This window comes from Furipterus horrens, unplaced genomic scaffold (genome assembly GCF_987537825.1).
Source record: "Furipterus horrens unplaced genomic scaffold, mFurHor1.1.pri manual_scaffold_17, whole genome shotgun sequence".
Taxonomy (NCBI): Eukaryota; Metazoa; Chordata; class Mammalia; order Chiroptera; family Furipteridae; genus Furipterus; species Furipterus horrens.
In genome coordinates this window covers 8,210,757-8,222,790 of record NW_028327187.1, presented here as the reverse complement: position 1 = coordinate 8,222,790, position 12,034 = coordinate 8,210,757, and the positions used below count along the sequence as shown (strand labels likewise).

The following is a 12,034-nucleotide window of genomic DNA, read 5'->3' as shown; positions in this document are numbered from 1 at the left end:
ATATTCCTGCCCTAATATAGGCCTTTGTTTTTCTCAACAGGACTATTAGAAAACCTCTCAACATGTTTCTCTGCCCTCTCCAATCCATCTTCTGACTGATGCCATATTATTTTTTTTTATTTTTTTTTATTTTGGTTTTTCAATTACAGTTGTCCCCTTTTCCCCTAATTTCTCTCCCCCACCCAACCCACCCCCTTTCCCGCAATGTGCCATATTATTTTTTATAACATATTTTCAAGATATAATTTGCATACCATGAAATTCAACCATTTAAAGTATACAATTCAATGGTCTTTAGTATATTCACAGAATTTTGTAACCACCACCACAATCAATTTTAGAAAAATTATTGTCACCAAAAAGAAAAACAAAACATCCCTACACTCCTTAGCCATCATTCCCTAATCTACCTACTCACCCAAGCCATGGGCACCCACTAATCTATGTTTCTATAGACTTTCCCATTCTGAGCATTTGATACAAATGGAATACTACAGGAGTGACATCAACAAAATGGACGACTCACAGGTCCCAATGCTCGTTTTCCCCAAATAACAACAAAACAAGAAATAAAATATATACCCACAAAAATAGATATGATAGTGCTCTGGAATACAATAAAGAATGTATTACAACCCAGTGGCGAAAACAAGTGAAAATGTATATATAGTAAAATGTAGGAAGTATCTTCTATGTTACACTAGTCTGGCATAGCAAGACACCAAGAGGGAACCCGCCTTGTCGCAAAGGACAGCAGGAAGATTCCAGCAACACTTACAACCAGGAAATCTTTCTTGATGCTGAGCCAAGCTGACAGAGCTCCAGAAGGCCATGCCCATTTGCCATCTCTATAAGACAGAGCCACCATCACTCTGCCCTAACCCAAGAAAAAGTTGTAGTTGCTCTACTTTCCCCAGAAGGAGTCTCCATCACCTTGCCCACCAAGAAGGATTCTTTACTGCCCTCCCCCATCCAAAGGAGCTACTGCCGTGTACCATACCCAAAAAGCCACTGCCAGTCTTCCTTTACGCCCAAGGAGCCACAGCTGCTCTGCCTTCAGATCAACAAGGAGCCACTGCTGCTGTGTTCCTTCAAGAAGGAATTGTCACCACTCCAAATCCCTAGAGGAAACTACCAGTCTCCTCCACGCCATGTCAGTCTAGAGCGGTGGTTCCCAACCTTCCTAATGCCGCGACCCTTCAATACAGTTCCTCATGTTGTGGTGACCCCCAACCATAAAGTTATTTTCGTTGCTACTTCATAACTGTCATTTTGCTCCTGTTATGAATCGTAATGTAAATATCTGATAGGCAGGATGTATTTTCATTGTTACAAATGGAACATAATTAAAGCATGGTGATGAATCACAAAAACAATATGTAATTATACATGTGTTTTCCGATGGTCTTAGGCGACCCCTGTGAAAGGGTCATTTGACCCCCAAAGGGGTCGCGACCCACAGGTTGAGAACCGCTGCTCTAGAGGAATGCACTAGCTCCACCCTCCCACTTCGTATGGCCCTGCTTTACCAAGCTTATGCCATATGGAGGGCTCTGCTGGCTATGACCAGCTTGGACCCACAGTACAGACTTTCTTGGAAGTCTTTTGAAGGGTCCATTTTTCTCCTACACGCCCCGACCAGTGCCACTGCTCCTGTGCAGAGCCCTACCTCCACAGGGCCAAATCTTAATCTCTTTTAGCCTGGTGAAACTACTGGCCTTATCCTGATGACTCCCTGAGACCCTGCCACAAAACAAAGGTCCACAGGCCCCAGGTGAGTAGTGGCTGGCCTTGGTATACCCTGAGATTTTTGCTGAGTGGCCACAGACCCAACTCTGGTGCCAAGTTTGAACTTGTATTAATCTAGTAAATATCACTTGCCACTACCTGGTGACTCACTGAGAACCTACCTCATGCATCCTACTTACCACAAGAGGCTCTTTCAGTGACTGAGCCTGAGAGGCAGCTTGCAGGCAGAGACAAATCTCCAGGTGCCTTTGGCCTTTTGCTGACCTTCCCCCAAACTTGGGACCAGTGGAAGCTGGTTTTGGTACACAACTCAGCTTTTCCCATGTGCACCCAGGCCCAGCAGAAAAGGCCACAAACTGTGGATTCTCTCCGTAGCTTTCAACAGGACCCATCACAAGAGCAGTCTGAAATTGAACTGCACCAGAGTCCCTCCCAAAAGGCCGCAGAATCAGCATACCACATGGAAGGCTTCAGGCCACACCAGAGGACAACTCAATTAGCTACACAAGTGAGACACTTAAAGGAAGATCTCAACAGTGAACAGAAACCGCTGGGATGAATTGTACTTTATGGGATCAGCACCTATAGAGTAGCTTATACGCTGTGGTCAGGGTCAATCCTCATAGTCAGCCAGCCTGAGGCTTAACCCAACCCACAAATGGGCCACGAGCTATTAAGACTCAACTATAAACAAGAGGGCTCACATAAACCACACAAGGGACATTCCTGGAGCAAATAACTCAGATAATCAGGGAGACTGTGTCATTGAGCTGGCAGAACACCTACTATATTGGGCCATCCTACCAAGACTAGGAAATAGTAGATACACCCATTATACAGAAACAAATGCAGAGAGGCACCCAAAATGGGGACAAATAAACATGCCCCAAATGTAAGAAGAGGAGAAATTCCCAGAAAAAGAACTAAATGAAATGGAGGCAAGAAAGCTACCAGATACAGAGTTTAAAACAATGGTTATAAGGATGCTTCAAAAACATAGGGGAAGAATGAACACAGTGATAAACAAAGAGTCATGTGAGAAGAGACAAGGGTTTGTGGCTCTGGGAACAGAGCTAAAGGGACAGCTGCCACGGTCCCTGTGCTGAGTCTCTCCTACACAGCAGATACCATTTTTCTTGGGTGGAGCACTCGCCTCCTTACAGCATCAGCCTGGGGGAATACAATAAGTCCCATCTTCTGGACTATCTGTTGTGCCACCCCATGAAGCTAACGCCTTGTGGAGAAATCAGGTGTCTGGGCCTGGGGTGTAAAGGTCTGCAAAGACTCACAAGGGGTCCATGACTGAGTTGTCTAGCTCTTGGGCAGGGGCCATTTCCCCCACCTTTCTACAAGTCTGACCAGTGCCTGCCCCTTACAGAAAATCATCTAACCCCTCCATCCATATTTCCAGCCACATCCAACTTCTGAGCTTGAGCTCTCCAGGAGGTATAGGCAGATTCAGGGATGGACTGAGTTGTATGGCTCAAGAATGAGAGACATTTTTCCCTCACACACCTGTCCAACGCAGAACCCTCCCTTCACATTGCCAAATTTGGTTGGTTTGGACCTAATGAATTCTGATAGCCTAACCTCAATGACTCCCAGAGACCCAGCCCCACAACAAAGATCTGTGGGCCCCTGGTGGGTGGCAGCTAGCCTTGGCATACCCTGGGGCTTTTGCTGAGTGACCTCAGACCCAGAACTGGCAATGAGATTGAACCTGTACTAATCTGGTGAACACCACTTGCCCTTACCTGGTGAATCACTGAGAACCTACCTCATGAAACTCAAGTACTGTTAGAGGCTATTTTAGTGACTAAGCCTAACAGGCAGCTGAAAGGCAGAGGCAGACAAAGGCAGATCTTGGGGTAGCTTGGGCCTTTTGCTGACCTGCCCACCAGGCAGGGTGGCAGGAGAAAGCCAACCTTGGTGCACAACTTGGTCCTTCCCACACACAGACAGCAGGTCCAGCAGAGGCATTCACAAATTGCTTTGTAGCTCCAACCAAGTTGTCACAGGTAGCTTCTGATATTTACCAGTACCAGAGTCCCTCCCGAGAGGCTCCAGAATGAACACACCCAGAGCAGGATCCAATTAGCTTCACAAGCAACACATGCAAAGGGAGACATCAGCTGCTACCAGATCCTGCTGAGGCAAATTCTATTTTGTGTGGTCAGCACCTTCAGAGCAGCTCATACACTGTGGTTGGGGTCTATTTTCACCATTAGCCAGCCTGAGGGTTGACCCCACACATGAACAAGCCAATAGCAATCAAGATACAATTACACAAGAGATCCCAGTAACCCACACAAAAGACATTCCTAGAGCACCCAGCTCAGGTGATGAAGGAGATTGTACCACTGGGTCCCACAGAACACCTCTTAAATAAGGCCACCCTAGCAAGATCAGGAGATATAGCAGATCTACCAAACACAGAAAAACAATCACAAAGAGGCAGCAAAAAATGGGGAAACATGCCCAAATGAAAGAAAAGAAGAAATCTTCAGGAAAAGAGCTAAATGAAATGGAGGCAAGTGATCTACGAGATATATAGTTGAATAAAATGGTTATAAAGATTCTCAACGACCTTAATGAGAATTTCAACAGTATGAAAAAGGACATAGAAACCATTTTTAAAAGTCAGAAATAAACAATACAATATTTGAAATGAAGAATACAATGGAAGGAATGATCAGTTAGGTTGGATGAAACAGAAGATCCAATTAGCGATTTGGAAAACAAGATAGCAGAAAACACACCCAATCAGAGAAGCAAAAGAAAAGAAAATTTTAAAAAATAGTTTAAGCAAATTTTAGGACAACATAATGTGTGAAAGCATCCACATAATAGAGGTACCAGAATAAGAATAGAGAGTGCAAGGAATCAAGAACCTTTTTTGAAGAAATAATGACTGAAAATTTCGCTAACCTGGTGAAGGAAAAGCACAGAGTCTCAGGCAGGTTGAACCCAAAAAGGGCCACACCAAGACACATCATAATTAAAAAAGCAAAGGTTAAAGACAAAGAGAAAATCTTAAAAGCAGCAAGAGAAAGACAGTTATGTACAAGAGAGCTCCCATAAGTCTGGCAGCTGATTTCTCAACAAAAACACTTCAGGCCAGAGGCATCAGTATAATATATTTAAAGTCATGTAAAGCAAGGACCTGTAAACCAAGAGTACTCTACCCAGCAAAGCTATTAGTTAAAATTAAGGGGGTTGGGAGCACTGGGGAGAACAATGGGGAGAACATTGGGACAACTGTAAAAGAACAATTTAAAAAAGGCAAACAAAATTAAAATTGAAGGCAAAATAAAGAGCTTCCCACACAGAAAGCTAAAGGAGTTCATTACCACCAAACCAGTATTTAAAAAAATGTTAAATTCAGTTCTTTAGGAAGAAGAAATGAAATAAACAGTAACATATTATAAAGAAGAAAATGACAATAACTATGTACCTATCAATAATCACTTTAAATGTAAATGAATTAAATGCCCCAATCAAAAAAAAGAGGGTAGCTCAATGGATAAAAATGGAGGACCCATGTATATGCTATCTACCCAAATCAGTTAAAAAGACACACAGAGATTGAAAGTAAAGGGATGAAAAAATATTTTATTCAAATGAAAATGAAAAACAGGCTGGGGTAGTAATAAATATATCAGACAAAAGGATATAATAAGAAACAAAGGTGAATATTACATAATGATAAGGGGATCAATAAAACAAGAGGATGTAACCCTTGTAAACATTTATGCCCACAACATGGAAGCACTTTAATATACAAAGCAAATATTGATGGACATAAAGGGAGACAGCCAAAGTAATACATTATTAGTAGGGGACTTTAACACCCCATTGACATAAATGGATAAATATTCCAGACAGAAAATCAACAAGGAAACAGTGACCTTAAAATATACACTAGACTAGCTACATTTAATTGATATTTTCAGAGCATTTCATCCCGAAGCAGCAGAATATGCATTCTTTTCAAGTGCACATAGTTAACTTTCTAGAATAGATCACACAATAGGACAACAAAACAAGTTTCAATAAATTTAAGAAGACTTAAATCATATCAAACAATTTCTCTGACCAAAACAGAATTGATATAAAACTAGACATCAATTACAAGAAAAAAAACTAAAAATCACACAAACACATGGGGTTAAACATGTTACATAACAATGAACTGGTTAACAAGATCAAGAAAGAAATCCAAAAACACCTTAACACATATAAAAATGGGAACACAGTGACCCCAAATCTATGGGACACTGTGAAAGCAGACCTAAGGGGGAAGTACCAAGCATTAAAGGCCTACTTCAAAAAATGGGAAAAATCTCATAAACAATTTAAACTTACACTCAAAGGGACTAGGAAAAAAAACAACAAGCAAAGCCTTAAGTGAATAGAAGGAAGGAAATAATAAGGATGAGAACAATAATAAGTGAAATAGAGTCTAAAAACACAAAAAATAAAACAAAATAAAGAGCTGGCTCTTTCAAAAGATAAACAAGACAGATAAACCTTTAACTAGACTCATCAATAATAAGAGAGATAACCTAAATAAACTCAGAATTGAAACAAGATAAGTAACAACTGACACAATAGAAACACAAAAAATTATAAGAAAGTATTACAAAGAACTTTAGCCCGACAAATTGGACAATCTTGGAAGAAACGGATATATTCCTAGAAACATACAAACTTACAAAACTAAATCAAACAGAGGACATTTTTACATTGCTTTTAGAGAGGAAGGGAGAGAGAAATATTGGTTGGTTGCCTTCTCGTATGCACCCTGATCAAACCCCCAAACTGGGTATATTCCCTGACCAGAAATCAAACCCACAACCTTTTGGTCTATGGAACGATGCTCTAACCAACTGAGCCACACTGGTTAGGGCCTGAACAGTACTTTTTAAATGAACAAAATTGAAGCAGTGATCAAAATACTTCTAATAAACAAAAGTCCTGAACCAAGTGATTTCACAGGTACGATTTACCAAACATTCAGAGAAGTAACACCTTTCCAAACTATTCAAAATTTCAAGAGGACACAAGTCTCCCAAGCTCCTTTTGCCAGATCAACTCTATCCTAATTCCAAACCAGATAAAGACTCTACAAAAAGAGAAAATTATAGGCTAATATCCCTGATAAACATAAATGTTACAATCCTCAGCAAAGTATTAGCAAATCATAACCACAGGTACATTAAAGTGATCATACACCATGATCAATTAGGCTTTATTTCAGTGGTGCAAGGTTGGTACACTATCTGGAAAACAATTAACATGATACTCTACATAAACAGAATAAAGGATAAAAGTCATATGATCATGTCAACACATACATAAAAAGCATTTGACAAAATCCAGCAACCGAGAATACAGGAAACATACTTCAACACAATAAAGGTCATATATGACAAACCCATAGCTAACATCATAATCAACAGGGAAAAGATAAAAGTGTTTCCTCCAGGATCAGGAACAAGACAGGGGTATCTACTTTCACCATTCTTTTTTTTTATCATCTTTTTAAATTTATTGATTTGAGAGAGAGAGAGAGAGAGAGAGAGAGAGAGATTTGTTGTTGTACTTATTGATGATTCATTCATTGGTTGATTCTTGTATGTGCCCTGACCAGAGATTGAACCTACAACCACAGTGTATCGGGATGATGTTCTAACCAACTGAGCTATCCGGCCAGGGCCACTCTCACCATTCTTACTGAACATTGTACTGGAAGTCCTAGCCACAGCAGTCAGACAAGAAGAATAAGAAATGAGATCACAGATATCTGGCCAAGATGGAAGCCTACACAGACACTCTGAGACTCCCTCGACAACTAAGAAGGAATACAACTACCTTAAAACTAGAGACAACCAGAAGTTCCAGAAAATCAAGCTGCATGGAAGTCCAACAAACAAAGATATAAAGAAGAAATACTCATCCAGACAGGTAGGAGAGACAGAGCTGGGGCGGAGAGGACGCGGTGTGGTGGCAGCGACAGTGGCAGGCCTGCCAGTGGAAAGTGCAGTCACACATTTTAAAGAGTGGGGAGGACATGTGGGGAGTGTTCCCAGCTCCTGACCAAACCACACAGCTCATGGTCCCAGCGCTGAGGAAAATAAAGCCTCATTGCTTTTGATTATGCAAACCAGTGGCGGTTGGGGCAGAGGAAGAAACTGCTGGTCTCAGCAGAGTCTGCTTGTTTAAAAAGCCCCCACAGTCCTAGAACATCTTCAGACCCACCCACTCTGGGAACAACAGCCAGGGCAACAACTAGAGAGGCACCAGCCCCATACAAAAGTGAGAGAAGTGCCTGGAAAAGGGGCAAGTGCCAAGCAAGCAGCATTGTTCCCTCTCTGACACCTCCCACACATACAGCGCCACAATGTGGTAAAATGGGTTGCCCTGGACTGACAAATCCCTAAGGCTCTGCCCCTTACAATGTCGTAACAGGAGCGACAGCTCTAAGACAGAGAGGCAAACAAACACAGGAGCCTGTCAAGATGAGTAGACACAGAAGTATGGCCCAAAAAGGAGAACAGATCAAGGTTCCAGTGGGAGAACTAAGCGATGAGAAGATAGCCAACCTAAAAGATGCAGAATTCAAAACACTGGTGATAAAGATGCTCACAGGCTTGACAGATATGCTCGAGTATGGCAAATGCATAAGGGAAGAAGGGAAGGTTATGCTAAGTGAAACAAAGGAAAATCCACACAAAACCAATAGTGAAGGGAAGGAAACTGGGGTTCAAATAAGTGATTTGGAATATAAGAAAGAAAAAGAAACAGTTAACCAGTACAGAATGAGAAAATGAGAATTTAAAAGAATGAGGAGATAGTTCTTCCAATTTGTCCTTTTTCCACCTTCCTCCCTTTATGTCCAACAACTGAACCATGGGGGTGCTAGAAGAAGAGGAAGAGCAAGAAATTGAAAGCTTATGTGAAAAAATAATGAAGGACAACTTCCCAGATTTGGCGAAGGCAATAGACATACAAGTCCAGAAAGCACAGAGAGTCCCAAACAAGCTAGACCCAAAGAGGACCACACCAAGACACATCATAATTGAAATGCCAAAGGTGAAAGATAAAGAGAGAATCTTAAAAAGAGCAATTAAAAAGAAGAGAGTTACCTACAAAAGGGTGCCTATATGACTATCAGCTGATTTCTGAAAAGAAACTTTGCAGGCAAGAAGGGACTGGCAAGAAGTATTCAAAGTGCTGAAAAGCAAGGGCCTAGAACCTAGATTACTCTATTCAGCAAAGCTACCACTTAGAATGGAAGGGCAGATGAAGTGCTTCCCAGACAAGGTAAAGCTAAAGGAGTCCAGCATCACCAAGCCATTATTACATGAAATAATAAAGGAACTTGTTTAAGAAAAAGACCAAAACCATGAACTTTAAAAAGGCAACTAATTCACAACTACCAACAACTGAATCTTTTAAAAAAACAATTAAGCAAACAACCAGAACAGGAACAGAATTATAGATATGAAGATCATATGGAGGGTTATCAACAGGGAGGAGGAAAGGCAAGAATGGGGTAAATGGTGCAGGGATTAAGAAGCATAATTGGTAGGAACAAAATAGAGAGGGGGATGTTAAGAATAGTATAGGAAATGGAGAAGTCAAAGAACTTACACACATTACCCATGGACGTGAACTAAGGGGGTGGTGATTGCTGGAGGGAAGTGGAGGGCAAAGAGGGAAAAATTATGACAAATGTAAAAGCATAATCAATAAAATATACTTTAAAAAGAAGGGTAAATCAAAGCCATATTATGACTGGCTTTAAAAACCAGGGTGAGAAGCTTATACAGATTTCAGTTGACAATGGGAATTTGTTGAAGGCACAGATAGGATCAACTGTGCTTTAGGAAAATTAACTTGGAAGCACTGTGCAGGAGAGCTGTAGTAGAGAAAGACAGGAGACAGGCTATTACAGGAAGCAAGCTATGAAGTAACTGGGGCCTGAACTAGGGTGGTGGTTGAGGAAGTGGAAAGCAGGATGAATGTCAGGCTGGGAAATTTATAGGTCACTGAAGATTTTTTAACAGGGGGTTGATTGGGGGATTTAGAGGACCCTAAAAAAATATGCAGTGTTTTAGAGATGTCCTCTCTTAACCTAAATAACTGCCCCAGCTATAAGTACATATAGTTTCTGCCAGAATAGAAAGAGGCCCAGCTACATGGAAGAGATTAGGTCCACTTTAATTGCCTGTTGATGACTAACTGTTGAATCCTTTATCAGTTATTTTCTTATCTGTATTTTCTTCATCCCTTTCACTAGTAAGCTTCTTGCTTGAAATTCAGAGGAAGAAAGGTACTGTGAGCAATTTGAAAAAACCAGAATTCATTCTAAGCAAATAAATTGCTATCTACAGTCCAACACAGAACATAAATTCCTTCTCATATCCTCTTAAAAAGTCCTTCGGAAATACTGGCTATTTCTTAAAAATTCATTATATTTTTTCCTCCCTTTACTACCAAATTTATCACAAAATCAGCCTTCATTCATATGTCCTTTGAATCACTATCTCTCATCCCTTAGCCCATAAAACATGGGGTCTACCTCTACAATGAAAATAAAATAGTAGCCCCTCCAAATACCCCATGTCATCCTCACCAGCAAACACTATGAATTTTCTGTTCTTAGTCTTCTTTGCCCTCTCCAACATTTGGCTCTGTAGATACACCTCTGGGATCTCTCTTCTGCTATCTTTACACACTGTATTCCTTCCTACTTTACAAAATATAATTGCAACCCAAGGGATAATCTTGGGCTGCCTATTATTTATGATCTTAAAAAACTTTTCATTCAATTTTTCAACACTCCACAGAATTCCTAAATCTAAATCTCTAGTCATAACCACCTGTCTCAGCCCCAGTTTAATATTTCCTGCTGGACAGTTCCAAATGGACATCTCAAACTTACTGTGTCTGAAGGGGAGCTTATAGATTACCCCCCCAAAAGCTAACTTCTCTTAACTCCCCCACATTCATCAATGATACCATCATTTTCTCAGTACTCAGATTCTAAATCCTGAGATATTCTTGATTGTTCCCTGTCCTTGCATAGTTAATCAGTTACTATACTCCATCAATTCTGCTTTAGAGAACTCCTGTCTATATCCTCATATCCTTTCTCCTGTCACTACTGTAGACTCTTATCGTCTCTCTCTCTCTCTCAGGTATTTCCAGCACTAGTTCTTCTTCTTCCTTCTCCTTTCAATACATTGAACACTTCAGTTGGGAATATTAATCTTCCAAGACCATTTTGTTAGAGGTATCATTCCCTGCTCAAAATTCTTCAGTTAAATTCCAATCCATGGCAGGATAAAATTCAGATTTCTTAATCTGGCATTTAATATCCTTCACTACCTATTCTTTGTATGCTTCAATTCTTATCTCACACAAATCCTCTACATAAACTCTCTTCTCCAGATAAAGGGATCTTCCTATTGCTCCTCCAATATGACATATCCTTAGAGCCAACAGCTGTACAATCCAGAGGGCACCATTCACAGAGAACGTCATATGAACAGTGCTACTGAAGCTGTGCTGTGGCTGTCTTTATTTCCACATCCATTTTGGTACCTTTATTCTTGATATTCTCCTGTAGAATGCTCCCCTCTTGCCTCTTCCCTAACTCTTCCTTCAGGCCCAACTCAAGTTCTACCAGCCCGACCAACTGCCCTAGCCATTGATAATCACCCCCTCCCTTTAATTTTTAGACCACTGGTCTGTAAATAAAGTTACCATATAATTTATCATCCAACTGTGATGTTTCAGAATTAAAGGAGGCACAATTACTCTGGAACAGGCAGGCATAAACCGAGACTATCCAGAACAAACTGGGGCATACGATCAGCTACTTATATATTACTCATATGGTACTCAATATGTTTTATTTGGCAGTTTTTGTTTGTTAAAATATATGTAGGCATTTAAAAGTACATACCTTATCTCAACAAAATAAATCCCCTGAGCACTAAATAAATAAATAAACCCCCTGTTTAACACTTAAAACACTGCATTATAATTACCAGTTTACTCATCTTTCTGTGATAATAGCCCAAGTTTTTAAAGAGTAGGAACAAGTATTATTTCCCACTGCATTCATACCTTCTAAAATTGTTCCTGCATTCAGAAGGCTTCCAGTAAGTATTTATGCAATAAATGAATAAATGTAAAAGAATGTGGTCAAGATTATAGCCACTCTATATTTAGTATTAGTTTAGTATGTTACTGGGGTTAGGATTCAGTCTGT

At 40.4% G+C, this 12,034-nt stretch overlaps 1 protein-coding gene across 1 annotated transcript in view; it reads right to left on the bottom strand.

Annotated features, from left to right (window-relative positions):
* Positions 1-12,034, bottom strand: part of HEPH (hephaestin) — a 67,803-nt gene that overhangs the window by 11,900 nt on the left and 43,869 nt on the right. The gene's annotated exons all lie outside the window — the stretch shown is intronic.